Below are 22,836 nucleotides of genomic sequence, written 5' to 3'. Positions count from 1 at the left end.
TACAAGTACAATATGGGTGGTCGGATACAAGTGTCTCGGCCTTAATGAGGTTAGCTCTTGCATTAATTTGACTCATTATTTGGATATTGTTTGTTTTGAGAATCATCATTTGGATAGTGTCTTTGTTACAGGTTGCTCTAGAAGATGTTGCCTACACCAAATACCATGCCCGCATCAAGAGATGAAGCGAAAAAGATGCTAACAATGGTGGGTATGGATTATGATGCCATCCATGCTTGCCATAATGATTGTATTCTCTTTCGTCGTGAGCATGGAGATTTGGCTAGTTGTCCAAAGTGTGGGGAACAACGATATAGAGATGACTTGCAGGGTGAGCGGATACCGGTAAAGGTCTTGAGACACTTTCCCATCATTGCAAGAATACAACACATGTTCCGATGCAAATCCATAGCGGAGTTGATGACATGGCATGCATCTCATCAGTCCATTGATCACACATTGAGGATTCCCGCAGATTGTGTAGCTTGGAAGCACATAGATAATCAGTGGTCGGACTTTGCGAGGGAGCCATGCAACTTACATCTTGGGCTAGCCATGGACGGCGTGAATCCTTTCGGGTTACGCTTGACATCTTGGTCGACATGGCCCATAGTCATGGTGAATTACAATATCCCACCATGGCTAACAATAAAAAAGGGACACCTCATGCTTGCACTACTTGTACTAGGAAAGTGCGAGGCAAAAAACATGGACGTGTACATGGCACCTTTGATAGAGGAGTTACAGATATTATGGAGAGAAGTGCAAGTCTTTGATATTTCCAGAGCTCCTAGACATACCAATGATATTTTGGTCAGGGGTATCTTGATGTGGACCATGCATGACTACCCAGGATATGGAGAGTGCGCAGGTACGTGGTTGTGTCTTTACATGTACAATGAGGGATTATGCTTTTTTTACTCTCTTTTGCACGCATGTCTTGTACTAACACATTCATGCACGCGTGCAGGACTTGTTACAAGTGGGTACCATGCTTGTCCTGTTTGGGACTGGCTCTGAAATCGCTTGCATGCTACTCCAAACATATGAGGAAAAATGTTTATGAAGATCATGCTCGATACCTTCCACTTGACCATCTCGCACATGGAGGTCAGCTTGATCCACCACCATCATATTTGAAGGCAAGTGACTGGATTCAAGCTTGGAGGGCGAATGGAGAGGAACCTCCTCCTGGTGTGAAGAGGCTATCAATCTTTCAGGAGCTTCCTTATTGGGGTCAGTTACAAATCAATCATCTATTGGATCCCATGCATATCTTCAAGAATGTGGGGGCTACTATTTGGGCACACTTGGTTGGTTCCAAGGACTCGAGAGGAGTGCGAGAAGACTTGCGTGCTATGAATAGGATGTCTCGTTTGTGGCCCCAAGTGCATGATTCGGGAAAAGTTGTCCTCCCGAAAGCAACGTGGATCCTCTCTATGAGGGAGGAGGCAGCGGTCAAGGCAGATATTGCCTCTTTTCAAACACCGACAGGGTACATGCATTGCTTGAAAGGAGCATTTTGAAAGGACAATAAGCTTAGTGGGCTCAAGTCCCATGATTGGCACAAAGTCTTATAGGTATTCTAAGTAGAATTAGTGTACCGATAATCGTAATGCGTTAGCGTAATTATTATTATGTTATATTGTTGACATGACTTCATTGTTGCTTTGATAGTTCATCCTCCCAATTACAATAAAAGGGTGCTTACAAGAAGATGTTATAAATGCTATATTCAAGATCTGTGGTATTGTGAGGTATGCTTACTATCAAATCGCATTATGTATTTTCTTCATGGACATGTGAAATAGGTGGATATCTCAAATATCTTACATATGCATGGACATGTGAAATAGGTGGATATCTCAAAAAGAGATCTCTATATTGAGCATCGAGAAGGCTAGGGTGGAATCCATCGAAGCCGTATGCTTGCTTGAGAAGCACTTTCCCTCGAGCATTATGACAACTCAAGTCCACTTGCTTGTGCACATAGTTGATGAGGTGGCTATAGCAGGTACCGTTCATAGTCGATGGATGTTTTTTCTCGAGCGGTTTATGAAAACTTTAAAGGGGTTTGTAAGACAAAGAGCAAGACCGGAAGCAAGCATGGCAGAGGGATGGCTTGTGCAAGAGTCATTAGTATATATCACAGAGTTTCTTGCATCCATGGATCCTGATATGCCGCAAGCTTGGCACAACAAGGATGATGATCGCATCTTTGGCGAGGTTCCCCAAGGAAAAGGGATTGAAAGAAAGATGAGCGAAGAGCAAATGGAGAAATTCAATAAGTTTTGTATCCTCAATATCCCTGAGATGCAGAAGTGGATTGAGAGATATGAAGTGGCCAAAGCAGAAAGAATAAATGCAAGGACGAGATTCAGAGTAATGTACAAGCGATCACAACCATATCCACGGGATTTCGCTCTTCTCCCTACTCACATGTCACTTGATTGGCTACAACTGGCTCTACGTAAAGCCGAATGTGATGGAGAGACAATAAACAAGCGCGAGCGAGAGTTATCATCTGGATGTATGGTGCATGTAAGTTTCTTACCTCTTGATGTAATTAAGTAATTATTTGTGGCAATATATGCTATAAAATATATGCATCTTCATTGTTTTAATGATGCTCTTTTACAGTACAAAAAGTACAGTGCATTATGGTCATATGGACGACAGTTTTGTGTGGAACGCATCGATTCAAAGAGAGTCACGTATGATTGTGGAGTCATGGCTAACTTCACACAAGATAGTCGAGCAAGTGCTTCAGATACCAATCTTCTCTCCTCATAGTTGGATTATTGTGGAACCATACACGACATCTATGAAATTGATTTCAGACGATTTACTATTTTCATTCTTGATGTAAAATGGTTTAGAACTACTTACAACGGTCCCCATGTGACAGTGAGAAAAGATAGTAGTGATCTCTTTGCAATAGACTCCACCAAACATTGGACCGATGAAAGTGATACTTTTGTTCTTCCCGAGCACTGTGAGCAGGTGCATACTAATGATTTAATTAGTCGAAGCTTTCGTTTTTAAAGTCCATTGATACATACACTTGAGCATAATTTCATATATATAATTGACGACATTTGGCACCCATCTTCAATATAGGTGGTTTTTCATCCGGATCGTTCTGATCCAAGATGGTGGTACGTGCCCGGGGGATTCACTCTTCATGAAAGGGGGACGTCACCTACGTGCATGAACTTCAAGAAAACCCCCTATTTAAGATCCATGTAGGATGATAAAACACCCCTATTTAAGCTTATAAGATACCACCAAAATTCTATTATGTCCCCCCTTTCCTTAAATCTACGTTCTTTCTCAAGCGTTTAGATCGCACAATAAGAAAATTTAGATTACTTTCCCTATGATTATTTAAAACCATACACAAAACCAAACTTGTTTGGACTAGTTATCCAAGGTAGCCTATACTATGTCTCCCCCTCTTAAATATGGCATGGCCCCCCTAACTTAAATTCAATATTGGGAAAAAATAAAAGGCCCCCCACCCCTAATGTATAAGCTTATGCCTCATTAAAAGAAACCCCCCTATTGTACACTCATGTGATATCATAAGTTTCCTCTTGTGAATCCCCCGGGGGTACGTGATCCAAGTTGCACCACGAAGTAAGAAAATTTTTGAAGATCGAGATGTGGATATGGAGATGCCACTACCAATGCCGGATCCAATTGATGAATCTAGCGAAGAAGATGTAGATCACCATATGAGCCAAGAGGAAGATGCGCATAATGACATCGCACGGGAGGAGGATGGAGATCACGATATTGAGGAAGAAGACAACAATAATCAAGAATCACCACACTTAAGCTTTATTGAAGAAGATGATCAAATACTTTTAGGTGAATGTATGATGCTAGAGTACGATGATGATATAGGAGATCAACTCGGTATAGAGTTGGAGATAGACTTGTTTGGCGCCTTAGACTTGGCTCAAGATGAAACAGTTGATGTAAATGCTCTTATTTGTTTTTTCTCATCTCAAACTTGGACATGAATATATGAGCTTCAAAGGCTTGATGTACATGCTCTCATTTTTTTATTCTCTATGAGCTCAAACATGTATGAAAATTTAAAAAATTTTGTCATTAGAAAAAACTAACTTTTAAGGCCTTTTAAAAAAAAAATCTCTCTATAAAAACATCGCTATAAATTTGTATATCAGTGTCGCTATATAGCGATACTTAAAAGTCGCTATATAGCGACTTTTACCAATAGTCGCTATATAGTGACGATTTAGGAAACCCGCTTTTCATACTGACGATTAACGCTAAGCGGGCGCTAAATGTCGGTACGTAAACATCGCAATAGGATCCATGTGTAGTAGTGAATCACCTTTTACAATATCAATTATTTTTACTTGTGACCATAAGAAGAGCTCTGAGTTCCAATAAGGTTGAAATTTGGTGCACTTGAGTTGATAATGCTATGTCCTTAATATATTGAGTTAGCTCTTAGTGCACCTTCATGATAGTAGACATGAATAAGAGTTTTTAGTAGGTGGGATCTATCTTGTGGAAAGAAAATTTGTTATCCACATATTATGTTGCATTGGACTTGGGCGTAACTTGGGTTAAGCTCAAAATGTGGATCAATGTTACATCTTTCGTAAAAAGAGTGGATTAGAGTTACTCCATTTAGGTGGAGTAGTGATGATAACTTTAAATGGGTTGGTACATAGTAAGGTGGACCACTTTTTTACTAGTATAGTACTATAATTTCCTTAAAAGATGATTTAGGGATGTCACTTGAGATCATGTAGGCTTAATAGAATGAGTTTTCAAATAGTAGATGTTGGAATAATTGGTTGACTAAGCTCCCTCATGGGGAAGGGGTTATTGTTCTAAGGCCCAAGAGTAGCGTTGGGGAACTTGGGTGATTGGTTGCTTGTCGTTAATCATTAAAAGGTCTTTGCAAAGTTTGGTGACCATCTCCAATATACACATTGGGTATAAGTGTACGGATGCACATGTTTTGGGTGCTTATGCAATGTGTAGCTTGTTTGAAAATGAGAAGATGTGCATATCCCACCATATACGTGACACGTATCATTATGAATCTTTTCAAGTATAAGTGACTTACTCATTGAAAAGTTTTTTCAAGGTTTCGTGACCATCAGCAGTGTACAATAATGTACATCTATGATATATGCATATCATTACACAACTTTTTGGCAATTATGCACTCAAACTTGAGAAAAAGTAAAAGAAGAACATAGAGAAAATGTGCAAGGTGCACCACACAAATGACTACATAGATTTCATTAATTTTGGCTGTGCAATCTCCAATTTCATAAAAATCTTAGGGAAAAATACAAGTTTATGGAAAATACTTATTCAAAGGTTTGTTCAAAGTGCCTTAACCATCAAACACATACAGATAAGTAATACACACCTTTGCATGTTTGAAAATGCCAAAATGTGCATGTTCCACTTTACAAATGACCAATAATTAGGGAAAAAGGAGGAAGAACCTTTTTCCATGTTGAAACTCTATCCTTGAGACAAGAGCATTATAGATTGCACAACTAGTGGGTTGCGTAAAATACTACTTTGTGATTCTCTACACATACATATATATGCATACAATAATCCCATTTGATGGAATTATCATCATCTCCTTTAATGATTTGTCATAGACTTGGAGAGATCAATTGACTTCTATAGAGATAACCCATAGTAAAGTGTCATGTGTTTTATTCAGCAAATAGTTGAATATGTGATGAGGATTGTGGAAAATGTGTAAGGGTATTTAGATGAAAATGGAAGTTGGTCATACATGAGTGTCTCTCTCCCACGTGCACGCCCGCGCACACACACACAGATGCATCTACGCATGCATACATGCACAAATGTGTGCATGCATTTGCACATGCACACGGAATGCGAATGCACATACACATCGATGTAGGCATCTCGTACGCATGCATGTGCAAACATGCACTCATGCACACATACACACACAAACAGAACCTGTAATTAACATGGAATTTTAATGTTACTCCCATTATTATGGACTACGCATGTTTTTTTGTAAGCTTGGTTTGTAAAACTTTGCTTGTAGAAATTTTTTTCTTGCCACATGTCATCACCAAATTAATTTTTCTTTATTTTAATGTTAGAAGATACGATGAGAAAATTTTTAATAAATTTAGCAATTGAAATCTATATTCCTCTTGACCTTAAAACTTATTTTGTATTTTAATGTTTGACCTTCTCTCATTGAAATAGATAATACTAATGGCTCTACTAATTCTAAAATTTCTCTAACTTTGTGCTTGAGCATTGAATTTGCATCAAAATTTTTGCATTAGGTTTGTAATTTTCTATTTCAATTGTCTTGGCATTAGGAATTTGGATTGGATTAAAAAAAGTTACAAAATTTGCATGATTCATTGAAAAAATCAGTTGGCAATTTAATTAAAACATTAACCTATGCTAAACCCCCTAATGTCAATTAAGCTAATCTAATTAACCTTTAACTTTCCTTTGCCCCTCCCCTCAGCCTCGTTGTGATCACCCTCTCACTCCCTCCCCTCCGCCTCACTGCTGCGATCACCTCGTCGACCTCAACCCTTCCCCTCCCCCTTGCTTGCCACCTCCTCCACCCAGCCACCCTCAAAGGCCACCACCCTCTCACGATCCTGGAATGAGAAATGAGGGGCACCAACTTATTCTTTCCACTCCCTCGTACCACAAGGAACTTTGAGATGTTCTCTGTATAGGAAAAGAAGAGGATTCTCTATATCATTTACTAGTTTGAAATGAACATAACTAGTAAGAGTGCAAACTAAAGAAAATGGAACACTTCCTAGTTACCTTATCTAGGGAATCAATCAAAAAATTTCCTATGCAAGTTAATGCAGGGAATCATTAGAGAATTTCACCATATAGGAAAATTTTCCTAGATAGTGAAATTCATTAGCAATTCCCTACATAGTCTAACTAGGAAATGTTCCATTTTCCCTAGTTTGCACACTTCCTAGTTATAGTCTAGTAAATGATATAGAGAATCCTCTTTTTCTTTGTAAGACAAACTAGGAAATGCCCCATTTTTCATAGTTTGCAAACTTCCTGGTTATGAACTAGTAAACAATATTGAGAATCTTCTATTTCCCTATATAGGGAGAACACGAAATAAGTGATTTTGTCTAAGTTATATCATTTAAGAAATGAAGCACTCATGTTTCACATTTTCATATGTAGCAATTTGAACTTTTAAAGTACCTAGAGCAATAAGCAATTGTTACTATAATTACATTAACTCACATTATCTACACTAAGATTCAACAAAACCATCAAAAAGATTATGGAGTTCTCTTTAATATTTCTACAAATAATAAGAAGGTAAAAAGTCCATTCGTTATTACAATATTCAAAAGAAAAAGCAAAAAACTTCTACTATAAGAAATATAAGACAACCAAAGAGAGCTAAAAGAGTCTACATAACATCTTTGAAGACTTATTTGAATCAAGCTAAATGTCATATCAAAATATCTATATCTTCTAAACTAAGCACATCAGATTTTTCCATGAATCTAACTTTTTGACTTTCAATAAGCCAATGCACAATGTCCCTTATCATAATGTTACTGGCTGGTCTCTTGATGTCTGTAGAGTACTGTTTGAAGCTACTCTCCATCTTTTTAAGCTTCACATATGTACTTTTTAAGGAAAAGTACATATCATGAATTGTGTGGACTCCCATGTATTTCAAAAGTATCGTCTCCATATTTTCCTCTGAAATGTCATCCACTTGAGGGCATAGTAACAAAACAAGTGACAATATATTAACAAATTCGAAGCAAATGATTTAAATAATGAAGCCTAATGTAAAAGGCTGTCACATACTCTTCTATACTCGCTTGAAATCGTAGTCACCTCCATGTCTGTACCTTGAATATCTTTTAAGTTCTAATTCAAATAAAACATTGAGATTAAAATCAAGGTATAAAGACTTCAAATCATAGAAAATAAATTCTAAATATAAGAATACCTTGCATCTCTTTCCTTGGGATTTATCACTTCTTTGCACGGTCTTCTGTTCTAAGTGATCTCTCATTTTTTCACTCACCTATGAATGATAGTGTTAATGCCATTGGAAAGAATTATGTAAAGATGGTTGTAAGACATATGTACATAGTTTAAAATTTAAACCATTAGCATAGTGTAGATGTTTGACACAAAAATTGATTTCTTTTTAAATGCCAACTTAGCATTGCATAGTCATATTAGAGTGGAAGAAATGATTCAAGGGGAATTTGACATCAATTACAAGTAGAGTAATAATATACGAATGGGAATTCGTGATGGCAATGGGGATACTTTTCCTTTGGTAGTTTGAATCTAAACTAAGCATCTAAGAATGTATTTCTATTGTCAATAGATTTATCTTGTGCCAATTGCATTTGGTAACATTTTTTGTTACTATTACATCACCTAAACCATATTTTTGGTTCTTATTGGATAGGTTCAATCTTTGTTTCTTTTGATTCATACATAATTTCTTCAACCATCATCTTTTTATGAAAACTATGTTTGTCTAGTAGAGGGTTGTTGGATATTCTACCATCATTGCACTACAAAAGGAGAATGTATATGTGTAGAATACAAAGATGTAAAGGGAAAATAGGAGTGAAGCAAATTATGTTAGTCTAGATGGCTTCCTTTTGGATTAATGATATAGCATGCAACATACACATCTATTTGGATTTATTTTCAAATGTATTTGGACAAAGGGCATCAAAAAGTTAATGGAGTGACGATGCATTAACATCACAAAATAATACTACAAAATGTATAATGTGTATGCGATGAATACGATAATATAAGGGGAAAACACAATGGGAGGAAGAAAATTATGTAAATATTAGATAAAAGACTTTTATATGGTCAATAAGTCACTCAACCTAGCGGTTTATTTTGGACTTATTTACAAATGTACATGGATGTTCAGGGTACCAAAATATGAATGTCGTTGACGATGAAAGGACACCCAGTTGACATCGCAACATAATAGTTTTGCACCTAACTAAAAAAGATGTGCACTACTACAGGAAATAAACATCTCATAATTTGTAATTAGTTTAATCAACTTCATATATTTATTGGTAAATAATATTTATCTTATGTTAGAGAGCATTGATTTTGAGTTATAATTTTGTCATTGGGTGCATGAGATAGTTGATTTTTACACCAAAATATTACATTTGACATCACACATTGTGTATTTCATGGCTAAAGGGATTATTCACCCTCTATTGGCAAAAATTTCCCTTGAGATATAGTTTTACCTTAGAAAACATGAGACGATAGTGCCTTATCAACTTAACATTGCACATGTACTTCTAATTTGGGACATTAATTTTGAATTACATAGCATATTATAATTTTAACATTATTATATTTTTCACTTACAAAATGGAGAAACCTTAGAATTTTTTTGGAATAAAAATAAGTGCATGTACTTCTCATTGTCACTTTTATTTGGACTCCATATAGAAGAAATATAGTGTTCTAAAATTAAAGAATATGTAATTAGCCTACATTAGATATCTTATTAAAATTACAATGATCCACACTTGTTACGTACATGCTCATTTTTAATATACAAATATTTTTTTATATGCAATATTCAACAGTCTTTCTTACACAAAAAACTCCTCCTATGTAGGTAATTGCAATACAAAACATGCAGTCTTGCTAATTTCTAATATACGAAACAGAGAATCCCCTTGATTATCCATATAAAAGTACATATTTCCTAGAAGAGACCATATTTCCTATATAGAAAATAGAAAATTCATTTGATTCTCCATATGGGATGTCACATTTCCTATATAGCATTGAGTGATCTATATAGGAAATACAATTTGCTGTGAAAAAAAGAGGTCATTTCCTAGATAGAAAACATAGAATCCACTTGATTCTCCATATTACATGACAAATTTCCAAGATGGCATTGACTGTCTATATAGGAAAAAGAAATTCCTAGATGAAGAGGGGAAAATTCCTCTTTTTATCTAGGAAATATGCTCAAATTTCCTAGTTGAACACCAAATTCCTATATAGGCATTAGTCTAAAGTTCCTTGTGCTCTCTCGATCCTAGAAGAGGAGTTTGTGGGTATGGCGGAGGAAGAGCGGCGCCCTGAGGATCGTGACCTGGAATAAGAGCAGTCACGAAAATGTTTTTTCCGCTAGAAGGAGCAAAGCAATCAATCCAGATATGCAGCATGCAACATTGTCCATTCCATGCTGACCCCCTACCAAAATCCATTAGCAGTGAGGCATGTCCTCGTAATTAAAACGAGACACATCTATTGCTATATTTCACGACAGAGTGCATTCACTTCGTAGCGAGGGAAATGTACACAAGCAAATCGGTGTGGCAGATCGCAAGGGAAGATAGGAAGAAAGCGAGTGGATGGAAGGCATTGTAGCAGATCAACAATATGCGAGAAGGAGGCAGCATGATTTGGAAAGATCACATCTTTATATGCGATGAGCAGGGAGCTGGAAACATTTGGAAAAACCTTAAGAATGCATTGAGTAGGGCACGTGGCATCTTACCCTTGCTCCTTAATCCATCCCCCTTCCCCCCTTCCCCCCTCTTCCACTCGCTAATACCATTTTTTTGAAAGAGGGCCTCCCTTTTTTATTAAGGCATCTAGTTTCAATATTTTTGTACCTTGTGCTTTGTGAATGGAATAAATATTTAGGAAATTCAAAAAATTAATGTTTTATTCACTCAAACATGATAGGGAGTCACACTTTCAAACACTTGTTCCATATAAGCACAAAATTTTAAGTTCAACATGTATAATTTGTTTTGTTCTTCATAGGTACATATTCAAATCATTTTCATCTTATAAACGATTGAAAAAAGCTATGACTGCTATTACTTAGAATCTATAGTTCAATTCCACGAATTCTAGAATTAAAGAATCCATTCTTATAGAAAAGCGTAATTTTGATAAATTCAAAACATACAATTCTTTGGTTTTCTTCTTGGGCAACTTCTCTTTTTCAGTAGCCCCTGTTTGTTGTAGAAACCAATCAAATACGCAGTACTATACACATTGTTTGAACAAACGTAGAGCATCACAATGCCATTCTATCGGGCTGCAAGGGTTCGGAAGGCTCTTTCTGCATACTATCATACGTTTGGAGAAGTTAACCTTAGAGTTTCTTGAAATATCCGTCCTTGAGAGAATCGTTTCTTCTAGATCAAAGGTGCATAATAATCTATCATGTTGCCCTGGCGTTCCTCATGGTTTGTCTCGATGGCGCTGGTGCGGAATTGCCTCTAGCATTGTATCAACTTCGTGGCAACGACGAACACCTTGATTGTATCACCTTGATGGCAATGACTAGGGCGCTTTCTGTGATTGGCACAAGATAATCACGGCGCTGGTACTGAATTGCCTCCAGGGTTTGGCCCTGAAACTGGAGTGCTCAGTCTGTTGAACTGCACATGAGCAGCTGCTGCTCGGAAGAGGGACTGCCGTTGGTTTGCAACGGGTCTTAAGACTTTGCGGTTACGGAACCTTAGTCCCCGGCCCGTTGGTGTGCTTTGATTTCTGACGTCTAATAGCCTTATTTGCTCGTCAGTGTTCTCTTGTGCGTGCGATCTTCTGCTAGTCCTCTGGCTAGTATAAGGCGAGGTGGGGAGGCTTTGGAGCATGTACTGTCCCTGCTGTCTCTGGCGTCTTCGAGAATGGTGGTGAGTATGTGATTCCATTCTGCGAGATTCAACTGGGAGCGCTAGCAACATCACGACGATTATAAGAAGGCACAAAGCCTTGCTGCTTGTAGAAATCGAGCTTACAGGGCTAGACTGTGGCTGTGGGTTGCCCTTCACGACAGAGTAATCTCGTCAAATTGTTCTGCGCCGAGAAAACGTTTACAGACTATGATCTGAGTACTAATGAGAGACAATTCTCAAAAAAAGATAAGGTTGTATGAGGAAGAAGAATCAAGACGGGAGCGAAGCGGCGCAAGGAAATGAATTGGGAGCTAGTTTTCTGATTATGGCAACGAGGCAGAGAGGTTATTTGTATCATCTCACGGGTCAAAAGCTTGCGGGGGGGGGCAAGTTTTCCAGGCAAATGGAAGAAAGTCAAACAGAGTGATTACAAGTTGGCTCGTCGTAGGCGGATTGATGCCGTTCAATCGGTGTGATCAAATTCAAATCACTAAAATATGTCTGCTCCTCCTACGTCGTGGTGCTCATTTGGTTGCTTGAATCTCTCGTTGCAGAATAATTAGGCCGTTTCCACGAAGTCTCTCTCTTTTGTGGGGTTACGAAATTGCATTTTGTGGTTGATGGTAGCGGCAGTCACTCCCTTTTCTTCAAAACAATGTGGGCTACGTACCTCGAGGTAGAAGAAATTGCAGCTTTGAGTGTCTCCATCGTTGCGACTTTGAAAGCATTGAACGCTTAGCTTACATGAATGCTGGGTTATGTTTGTTGATTATTCATGCTTATATGAACGCTCGGTTATGAACCTTGCAGGTCCCCTTTGTCGACTTTGACTTCGATATTATCAAGCCACAATTAACTAAGAACGAGTACGGGCCATCACACCGACCTACTCACTCACGTGGGTTCCAATTCAACGGCCAAAATGATCCCCAAGGCTCTGGCCTAGTGGTTTGAGTGTTCATGTCATGGGTTCAAGTCTTGGTGGAATATGGGGCATGGAATCGTAGCTTGTGGTTGGGTGTGTGTGAGTGCCACAGCTGTGGACCCATTGCCCACTGGTCTAGGGCGAGTGCCCCTCGATAGGACCTCGGGTGCGTGAGTATGGTGTGGGTGTGTTCAAAAAAAAGAGAAAAGAAAACAATCGTGAAGCTCGTGGTTAGCAATGATGACACACGAGCCCGGTTGATATGGATCGATGGTCGCTGGCGTACCTTAAGAATGGAACTCGTTATCACATCATTAGGACAAGGGTCGACCTACATGCTCTCGGGTCGGTTGCCTGTCAACAAGCCTCCCCATATCCTTTCCTGGGGACCACAGAAATTGCAGACTCAAGGGGATTTGGGTGCTCGCCCATGTGAGTGGCTGCCTGCATCTGATTGCCCTAGGAAAGGAAACCTACTACCACTTAACATAGGCCTTAGGTAGTGTGCACCTCGTAACTCCTCATGTGTGTGTGTGTGTGTGTGTGAGAGAGAGAGAGAGAGAGAGAGAGAGAGAGAGAGAGAGAATCATACAAGCATGTAATGGGTCCACTTTTTTAGTAGCCAAGGCTACATAATGCCAAATCATAATTTACAAAAAAATGCCATACATACAAACTTACACATCACCCACAATACACTCCATAACGCTAGGCATAGTTTGACCAGAAAATCCCCTAACATTTACACCCATGTACCCCATACGTCACCCATAAAGACATAAGCTAATGCTAATCTTAACTATATACTTAACGGAACCTAAACCTAAACCTAAACCTAAACCTAGCCTTGCTAGCCCTCAAGCATGCACACACACATGGGTAGGGATGATAAGCAAAATGGGAGTAGTAGGGATGGGCAGGAGGAAGGAGGAGAGGGTGAATGGCAAAAATAGAGGAAGGTTGTATGGGTAAGGTTGGCTTCACAAATCTCTGATCATTCGGCGATGGGATGAGGACGATTCACGAGACATCCTCTCCTCTCCCTCCCGAGCCCCCAAATGTCCTTCATTCTGTTGCACTCAAGTATAACAGCTTCTTTGAAGCATTTGGATATGACCCCGATGTGACGTCCAAATCAAGTGTGGATACACCTAGGGTGTCGTGGCTCCTCATGTCTCTTTTAACTAGAACCTTTCTGATCTCTTGGCTTTTCCTGCTCTCCTTGACAAGAAGACGACATATTTTCAACTTCCCTTATCTCCTTTTGACCTGCATGGTTTGACAAACTTCCAGCATGCTACTATAGCCCAAGGAAGATGTCACACTACTACACACGGATCCTGTTGCGACGTTTAAGTTCCGACGTTTAGCGGGTGTAGGGCGCTAATCATCGGTATGGGAAGCGCATCCCGTAAAGCGTCGCTATATAGTGACTTTAAGCAAATGTCGCTATATAGTGACGATTTCTAAAGTTGCTATATAGCGATGTTTGTCAGAAATCTAAGTGTCGCTATATAGCGACACTGAGATACTATTTTATAGCGACGTTTTCCAGAGAGCTTTTTTACTCATATAGGCCTTAAAAGTTAGTTTTTTCCAAGGACAAATTTTTTTAAATTTTCATACATGTTTGACCTTTTGAGAGAATAAAAGTATGAGAGCATGTACATCAAGCCTTTGAAGCTCATATATTCATGTCCAAGTTTGAGATGAAAAAAATCAATGAAGAGCATTTACATCAACTGTTTCATCTTGAGCCAAGTCTAACGTGCCAAACAAGTCTATCTCTAACTCTATATCAAGTTGATCTCCTATATGATCATCATCGTACTCTAGCATTGTACGTTCACCTAAAAGTACTTGATCATCTTCTTCAATAAAGTGTGGTGATTCTTGATGATCGTTGTCTTCTTCCTCAATATCGTGATCTCCATCTTCCTCCCGTGTGATGTCATTATGCGCATCTTTCTCTTGGCTCATATTATGATCTTTATCTTCAAAAATTTGCTTACTTCGTGGTGCAACTTGGATCACATACCACCATCTTGGATCAAAACGATCCGGATGAAAAACCACCTATATTGAAGATGGGTGCCAGATGTCGTCAATTATATATATGAAATTATGCTTAAGTACATGTATTAATGGATCTTTAAAAACGAAAGCTTCAATTAATTAAATCATTAGTATGCACCTGCTCATAGTGCTCAGGAAGAACAAAAGTATTACTTTCATTGGTCCAATGTTTGGTGGAGTTTATTGCAAAGAATCTGCTACTATCTTTTCTCACTATCGCATGGGGACCATTGTAAATAGTTCTAAACCATTTTACATTAAGAATGAAAATACTAAATCGTCTGAAATCAGCTTCATAGATTTCGCATATGGTTTCACAATAATCCAAGTGTGAGGAGAGAAGATTGGTATCCAAAGCACTTGCTCAGCTATCTTGTGTGAAGTTAGCCATGACTCCATAATCATACGTGACTCTCTTTGAATCGATGCGTAGCACACGCAAATGTCGTCCATATGACCATAATGCACTGTACTTTTTGTATTGTAAAAGAGCATCATTAAAACAATGAAGATGCATCTATTTTATAGCATATATTGCCACAAATAATTACTTAATTACGTCAAGAGGTAAGAAACTTACATGCATCATACATCCAGATGATAACTCTCGCTCACACTCGTTTATTGTCTCTCCATCGCATTCGGCTTTACGTAGAGCCAGTTGTAGCCAATCAAGTGACATGTGAGTGGGGAGAAGAGCCAGATCCCGTGGATATGGTTGCGATCGCCCGTACATTACTTTGAATCTCGTTCTTGCATTTATTCTTTCTGCTTTAGCCACTTCATATCTGTCAATCCACTTCTGCATCTCAGGGCTATTGAGGATACAAAACTTATTGAATTTCTCCATTTGCTCTTCGCTCATATTTCTTTCAATCCCTTTTTCTTGGGGAACCTCGCCAATGATGCGATCATCATTCTTGTTATGACAAGCTTGCAGCATATCAGGATCCGTGGATGCAAGAAACTCCGTGATATATACTAATGACTCTTGCACAAGCCATCCCTCTACCATGCTTGCTTCTGGTCTTGCTCTTAGTCTTACAAATCCCTTCAAAGTTTTCATAAACTGCTTGAGAAAAAACATCCATCGACTATGAACGGTACCTGCAATAGCCACCTCATCGACAATGTGCACAAGCAAGTGGACTTGAGTTGTCATAATGCTCATGGAAAAGTGCTTCTCAAGCAAGCATACGGCTTCGATGGATTCCACCCTAGCCTTCTCGATGCTCGATTTGGAGATCTCTTTTTGAGGTATCCACCTATTTCACATGTCCATAAGATATTTTCATAATTAGTCTACAGATTAATCAGCTTAAATTGAAGAAAATTATTTTCATAATTAATCATCTTAAATTGAAGAAAATGCAATCAATGCGATTTGATAGTAAGCATATCTCACAATACCACTGATCTTGAATATAGCATTTCTAACATCTCTTGTAAGCACCCTTTTATTGTAATTGGGAGGATGAACTATCAAAGCAACAAAGAAGTCATGTCAACAATATAACATAATCATAATTACGCTAATGCATCACAATTATCGGTACACTAATTCTACAGCATAGAATACCTGTAAGACGTTGTGCAAATCATGGGACTTGAGTCCACTAAGCTTATTGTCCTTTGAAAATGCTCCTTTCAAGCAATGCATGTACCCTGTCGGTGTTTGAAAAGAGGCAATGTCTGCCTTGACCACTGCCTCCTCCCTCATAGAGAGGATCCATGTTGCTTTCGGGAGGACAACTTTTGCCGCAGCATGCACTTGGGGTCACAAATGAGACATCTTATTCATAGCACGCAAGTCTTCTCGCACTCCTCTCGAGTCTTTGGAACCAACCAAGTGTGCCCAAATAGTAGCCCCCAGATTCTTGAAGATATGGATGGGATCCAAGAGATGATTGATTTGTAACTGAACCCAATAAGGAAGCTCGTGAAAGATCAATAGCCTCTTCATACCAGGAGGACGTTCCTCTCCATTCGCCCTCTAAGCTTGAATCCAGTCACTTGCCTTCAAATATGATGCTCAAAGTGTGAAGGTATATGCATACCCTCGTCAGCCTCCTCATCCTGTTTTAAGATTTCATGTAAATATAAGATATTGTCTCAAGGTTTCGTACCATAATGGTATCCAATATTAACCGTGAACTTAAATAGCTTTGACTTACCGATAATCCATCAACACGTGCAACACCAACGGTGGGTACTGGTTCGGGCTCCTCCCCATACATCTGCAAGTGGCACATGATAATATGACATTGATGTCGTACTTCTCGCTTGCAATGAGTGCAATGACAATATAACCTCTCCGTAAGCCACTTTGTGCTCCCAGGCATTGGCGCATCATCGGACGACCTTCCACTCGTCTCTTCTATCTGCACTTATAAAATCACAACATAAGTTGCAAGGAAATATATTAACAGTTATAAAATAGTATCTATGAGCTTCTTTTTTAACTTTAAACATGAAGTGTCCTGAAGCATCGCTATATAGCAACATTTTGACCTGTTCCGTCGATATATAGCGACGATTTGCTCTATTCTGTCGCTATATAGTGATGCTTTTAAATATAAGCGTCGTTATATAGTGACTGACTAGCGTCGCTATGTAGCGACTGACCAGCGTCGCTATATAGTGATGCTGTGGGTTAAAACCCGAACCTCGCGATGCGCGGTGCTTTCTTTAGTAATCTCTATTGTAAGCTACAATCTCTCCTCCCACCTATTCCCGACGACCTCCCACTCTATTCTCCACTTCTCACCACTACTCACCTCTCTTCTAACACTTGTGCTCCCTCTCCACCCTTCTCCCTCTGCGCTTTCTTGAAAAGAAGTATTTCAAGAAGGTGAGTCTCTTTGAACAACGGAGGTTCGTTTTTTGTGAGATTTCGTTTTGTGAGTATTGCTAAGGCTATGTGCTAGTTTTTGTGCTTGATTTCAAAGGATTGAAGATAAAAAACGAGATTTTATAAAAGATAGAAGACACCTCTCTTCTAGTCTTTTTTGTATTTGTCTTCCTCCTCTTTCTCCTTGTCTCCTCAATCCAATCTCTTTGAGAAGTTGCTTCCCATTTTCCCTCCCATGATAACATTTTGCCCTCATGTTCTCCTTTCCTCTATGGCCCTTGAGCATCGCCATGCTTAGTGTCTAGCCTCTTGTCCTGATTTCTTTTCCGGCTAATAGAAATGGTATGGCTGCTGGGATCGAAATCTCCACGGCTAGTGGTGTAAAATCTGTTACTCCTAGGTGGGTGCAGCTCTGTGGCCTCTTCCGTGCATAGTTCTCTACTTTTGCATCTCCAAACTGTGTGCCTTCCTTGTCTTTACGGCTGCAAAACCTCCTTACTTCTGCACTTTTAGTCTGCCTGCTTTCTGCTTGCAGTTCCTATGTACTGTAAAAGAGCATCATTAAAACAATGAAGATGCATCTATTTTATAGCATATATTGCCACAAATAATTACTTAATTATGTCAAGAGGTACGAAACTTACATGCATCATACATCCAGATGATAACTCTCGCTCGCGCTCGTTTATTGTCTCTCCATCGCATTTGGCTTTACGTAGAGCCAGTTGTAGCCAATCAAGTGACATGTGAGTGGGGAGAAGAGCCAGATCCCGTGGATATGGTTGCGATCGCCCATACATTACTCTGAATCTCGTTCTTGCATTTATTCTTTCTGCTTTGGCCACTTCATATCTCTCAATCCACTTCTGCATCTCAGGGCTATTGAGGATACAAAACTTATTGAATTTCTCCATTTGCTCTTCGCTCATATTTCTTTCAATCCCTTTTTCTTGGGGCACCTCGCCAATGATGCGATCATCATCCTTGTTATGACAAGCTTGCGGCATATCAGGATCCGTAGATGCAAGAAACTCCGTGATATATACTAATGACTCTTGCACAAGCCATCCCTCTACCATGCTTGCTTCTGGTCTTGCTCTTTGTCTTACAAATCCCTTCAAAGTTTTCATAAACTGCTCGAGAAAAAACATCCATCGACTATGAACGGTACCTGCAATAGCCACCTCATCAACAATGTGCACAAGCAAGTGGATTTGAGTTGTCATAATGCTCGAGGAAAAGTGCTTCTCAAGCAAGCATACGGCTTCGATGGATTCCACCCTAGCCTTCTTGATGCTCGATATGGAGATCTCTTTTTGAGGTATCCACCTATTTCACATGTCCATGAGATATTTTCATAATTAGTCTACAGATTAATCAGCTTAAATTGAAGAAAATGCAATCAATGCGATTTGATAGTAAGCATACCTCACAATACCACTGATCTTGAATATAGCATTTCTAACATCTCTTGTAAGCACCCTTTTATTGTAATTGGGAGGATGAACTATCAAAGCAACAAAGAAGTCATGTCAATAATATAACATAATCATAATTACGCTGACGCATCACAATTATCGGTACACTAATTCTACAGCATAGAATACTTGTAAGACCTTGTGCGAATCATGGGACTTGAGCCCACTAAGCTTATTGTCCTTTGAAAATGCTCCTTTCAAGCAACGCATGTACCTTGTCGGTGTTTGAAAAGAGGCAATGTCCGCCTTAACCACTGCCTCCTCCCTCATAGAGAGGATCCACGTTGCTTTCGGGAGGACAACTTTTCCCGAAGCATGCACTTGGGGTCACAAATGAGACATCTTATTCATAGCACGCAAGTCTTCTCGCACTCCTCTCGAGTCTTTGGAACCAACCAAGTGTGCCCAAATAGTAGCCCCCAGATTCTTGAAGATATGGATGGGATCCAAGAGATGATTGATTTGTAACTGAACCCAATAAGGAAGCTCGTGAAAGATCAATAGCCTCTTCATACCAGGAGGACGTTCCTCTCCATTCGCCCTCTAAGCTTGAATCCAGTCACTTGCCTTCAAATATGATGCTCAAAGTGTGAAGGTATATGCATACCCTCGTCAGCCTCCTCATCCTGTTTTAAGATTTCATGTAAATATAAGATATTGTCTCAAGGTTTCGTACCATAATGGTATTCAATATTAACCGTGAACTTAAATAGCTTTGACTTACCGATAATCCATCAACACGTGCAACACCAACGGTGGGTACTGGTTTGGGCTCTCCCCATACATCTGCAAGTGGCACATGATAATACGACATTGATGTCGTACTTCTCGCTTGCAATGAGTGCAATGACAATATAACCTTTCCATAAGCCACTTTGTGCTCCCAGGCATTGGCGCATCATCGGACGACCTTCCACTCGTCTCTTCTATCTGCACTTATAAAATCACAATATAAGTTGCAAGGAAATATATTAACAGTTATAAAATAGTATCTATGAGCTTCTTTTTTAACTTTAAACATGAAGTGTCTTGAAGCATCGCTATATAGCAATGTTTTGACCTGTTCCGTCGCAATATAGCGACGATTTGCTCTATTCCGTCGCTATATAGTGATGCTTTTAAATATAAGCGTCGTTATATAGCGACTGACTAGCGTCGCTATATAGCGACTGACCAACGTCGCTATATAGCGATGCTGTGGGTTAAAACCCGAACCTCGCGATGCACGGCGCTTTCTTTAGTAATCTCTATTGTAAGCTACAATCTCTCCTCCCACCTATTTCCGATGACCTCCCACTCTATTCTCCACTCCTCACCACTACTCACCTCTCTTCTAACACTTGTGCTCCCTCTCCACCCTTCTCCCTCTGCGCTTTCTTGAAAACAAGTATTTCAAGAAGGTGAGTCTCTTTGAACAACGGAGGTTCGTTTTTTGTGAGATTTCGTTTTGTGAGTGTTGAAGCATGTTTCTCCTTGTATTGCTAAGGCTATGTGCTAGTTTTTGTGGTTGATTTCAAAGGATTGAAGATAAAAAATGAGATTTTATAAAAGATGGAAGACACCTCTCTTCTAGTCTTTTTTGTATTTGTCTTCCTTCTCTTTCTCCTTGTCTCCTCAATCCAATCTCTTTGAGAAGTTGCTTCCATTTTCCCTCCCATGATAACATTTTGCCCTCACGTTCTCCTTTCCTCTATGGCCCTTGAGCATCGCCATGCTTAGTGTCTAGTCTCTTGTCCTGATTCTTTTCCGGCTAATAGAAATGGTATGGCTTCTGGGATCGAAATCTCCACGGCTAGTGGTGTAAAATCTGTTACTCCTAGGTGGGTGCAGCTCTGTGGCCTCTTCCGTGTACAATTCTCTACTTTTGCACCTCCAAACTATGTGCCTTCCTTGTCTCTACGGTTGCAAAACCTCCTTACTTCTGCACTTTTAGTCTGCCTGCTTTCTGCTTGCAGTTCCTACGTGTATTTTGGTTGGTGAATCTTCTGCTCGTACCGGTCGCATCTGTAGAACTACAACATATGTGCTCCCTTTGAGCTCCTGCGCGTGTCCACTGTGTACACCCGCGCGCATCACGGACAGACCGCAACGGTTTCTGGGCTCCTGTGTCTTCTGGTCGCGGATAGTTTTTCTGGGTTTTTGCAAAACTGTAACACATCCCGCGCCTCCCCTCTCTCTTCTCTTCTCTTTCTCTTCTCCTTCTCCTCTCCTCTCCTCTCTTTTTATTAAAGAGTGGGATTTAAACCCAAGACCTCCCCCTTCACAAAAGGGAAACTTATCATTGGGCCAACAAGTAGGAAGTGTTGAAAATGTAATGATTTTTGCTTATATATTGAAATCTTGGGAACTGTAACTCTCTAACCGTGGGGAGTTTACTCTTGTTGTAAAAAGCAAAAGTATTTCATTTCATGTGCTCTATTCACATCTCCTACTAGATCGCCGATTCAAAACTTTTTCAACTTCACTTCACGGATGCACGCCACGCGAGGAGGGTGGATATTTATGTCACTTCTCGACGAGTTTAAGGATTTGGTACCTGGTCCTCTGCTCATTATGGATGCCAATTGGCGAGATCTCTTGCTTGATCATCATGTCGACCTTCAAAGGCTGATTGTCTAGTGCATTGTTTAAGGAGACGATGGGTGGGATGATACACCATGGATGATTCAAGGTGAAGAGCTAGTGATACACTGGGAGGACTTTGATTTTAATTCTACTCATTGTGCGGTGATCGAGCTACTTGCTGCTTCGGAGGTAATTAAAAGGGTGTCCTTCTTTTTTTTAAATGGTATGGCTACTGGGATCGAAATCTCCACGGCTAGTGGTGTAAAATCTATTACTCCTAGGTGGGTGCAGCTCTGTGGCCTCTTCCATGCATAGTTCTCTACTTTTGCACCTCGAAACTGTGTGCCTTCCTTGTCTCTACAGCTGCAAAACCTCCTTACTTCTGAACTTTTAGTCTCCCTGCTTTCTGCTTGCAGTTCCTACGTGTATTTTGGTTGGCAAATCTTCTGCTCGTACCGGTTGCATCTGTAGAACTACAACATATGTGCTCCCTCTGAGCTCTTGCACGTGTCCACTGTGTACACCCGCGCGCATCACGGATAGACCACGACGGTTTCTGGGCTCCTGTGTCTTCTGGTCGCGGACAGTTTTTCTGGGTTTTTGCAAAACTGTAACGGATCCCGTGCCTCCCCTCTCTCTTCTCTTCTCTTTCTCTTCTCCTTCTCCTCTCCTCTCCTCTCTTTTTATTAAAAAGTGGGATTTAAACCCAAGACCTCCCCCTTCACAAAAGGGAGACTTATCATTGGGCCAACAAGTAGGAAGTGATGAAAATGTAATGATTTTTGCTTATATATTGAAATCTCAGGAACTATAACTCTCTAACCGTGGGGAGTTTACTCTTGCTGTAAAAAGCAAAAGTATTTCATTTCATGTGCTCTATTCACATCTCCTACTAGATCGCCGATTCAAAACTTTTTCAACTTCACTTCACGGATGCATGCCACGCGAGGAGGGTGGATATGTATGTCACTTCTCGACGAGTTTAAGGATTTGGTGCCTGGTCCTCTGCTCATTACGGCTACCAATTGGCGAGATCTCTTGCTTGATCATCATGTCGACCTTCAAAGGCTGATTGTCCAGTGCATTGTTTAAGGAGACGACGGGTGGGATGATACACCATGGATGATTCAAGGTGAAGAACTAGTGATACACTGGGAGGACTTTGATTTTAATTCTACTCATTGTGCGGTGATCGAGCTACTTGCT

This window comes from Dipteris shenzhenensis, chromosome 1 (assembly GCF_047967505.1).
Source record: "Dipteris shenzhenensis isolate YYH24624 ecotype China chromosome 1, Dip_SZ_1.0, whole genome shotgun sequence".
NCBI classification, from domain to species: domain Eukaryota; kingdom Viridiplantae; phylum Streptophyta; class Polypodiopsida; order Gleicheniales; family Dipteridaceae; genus Dipteris; species Dipteris shenzhenensis.
Note: the sequence above shows the minus strand (reverse complement) of the source record.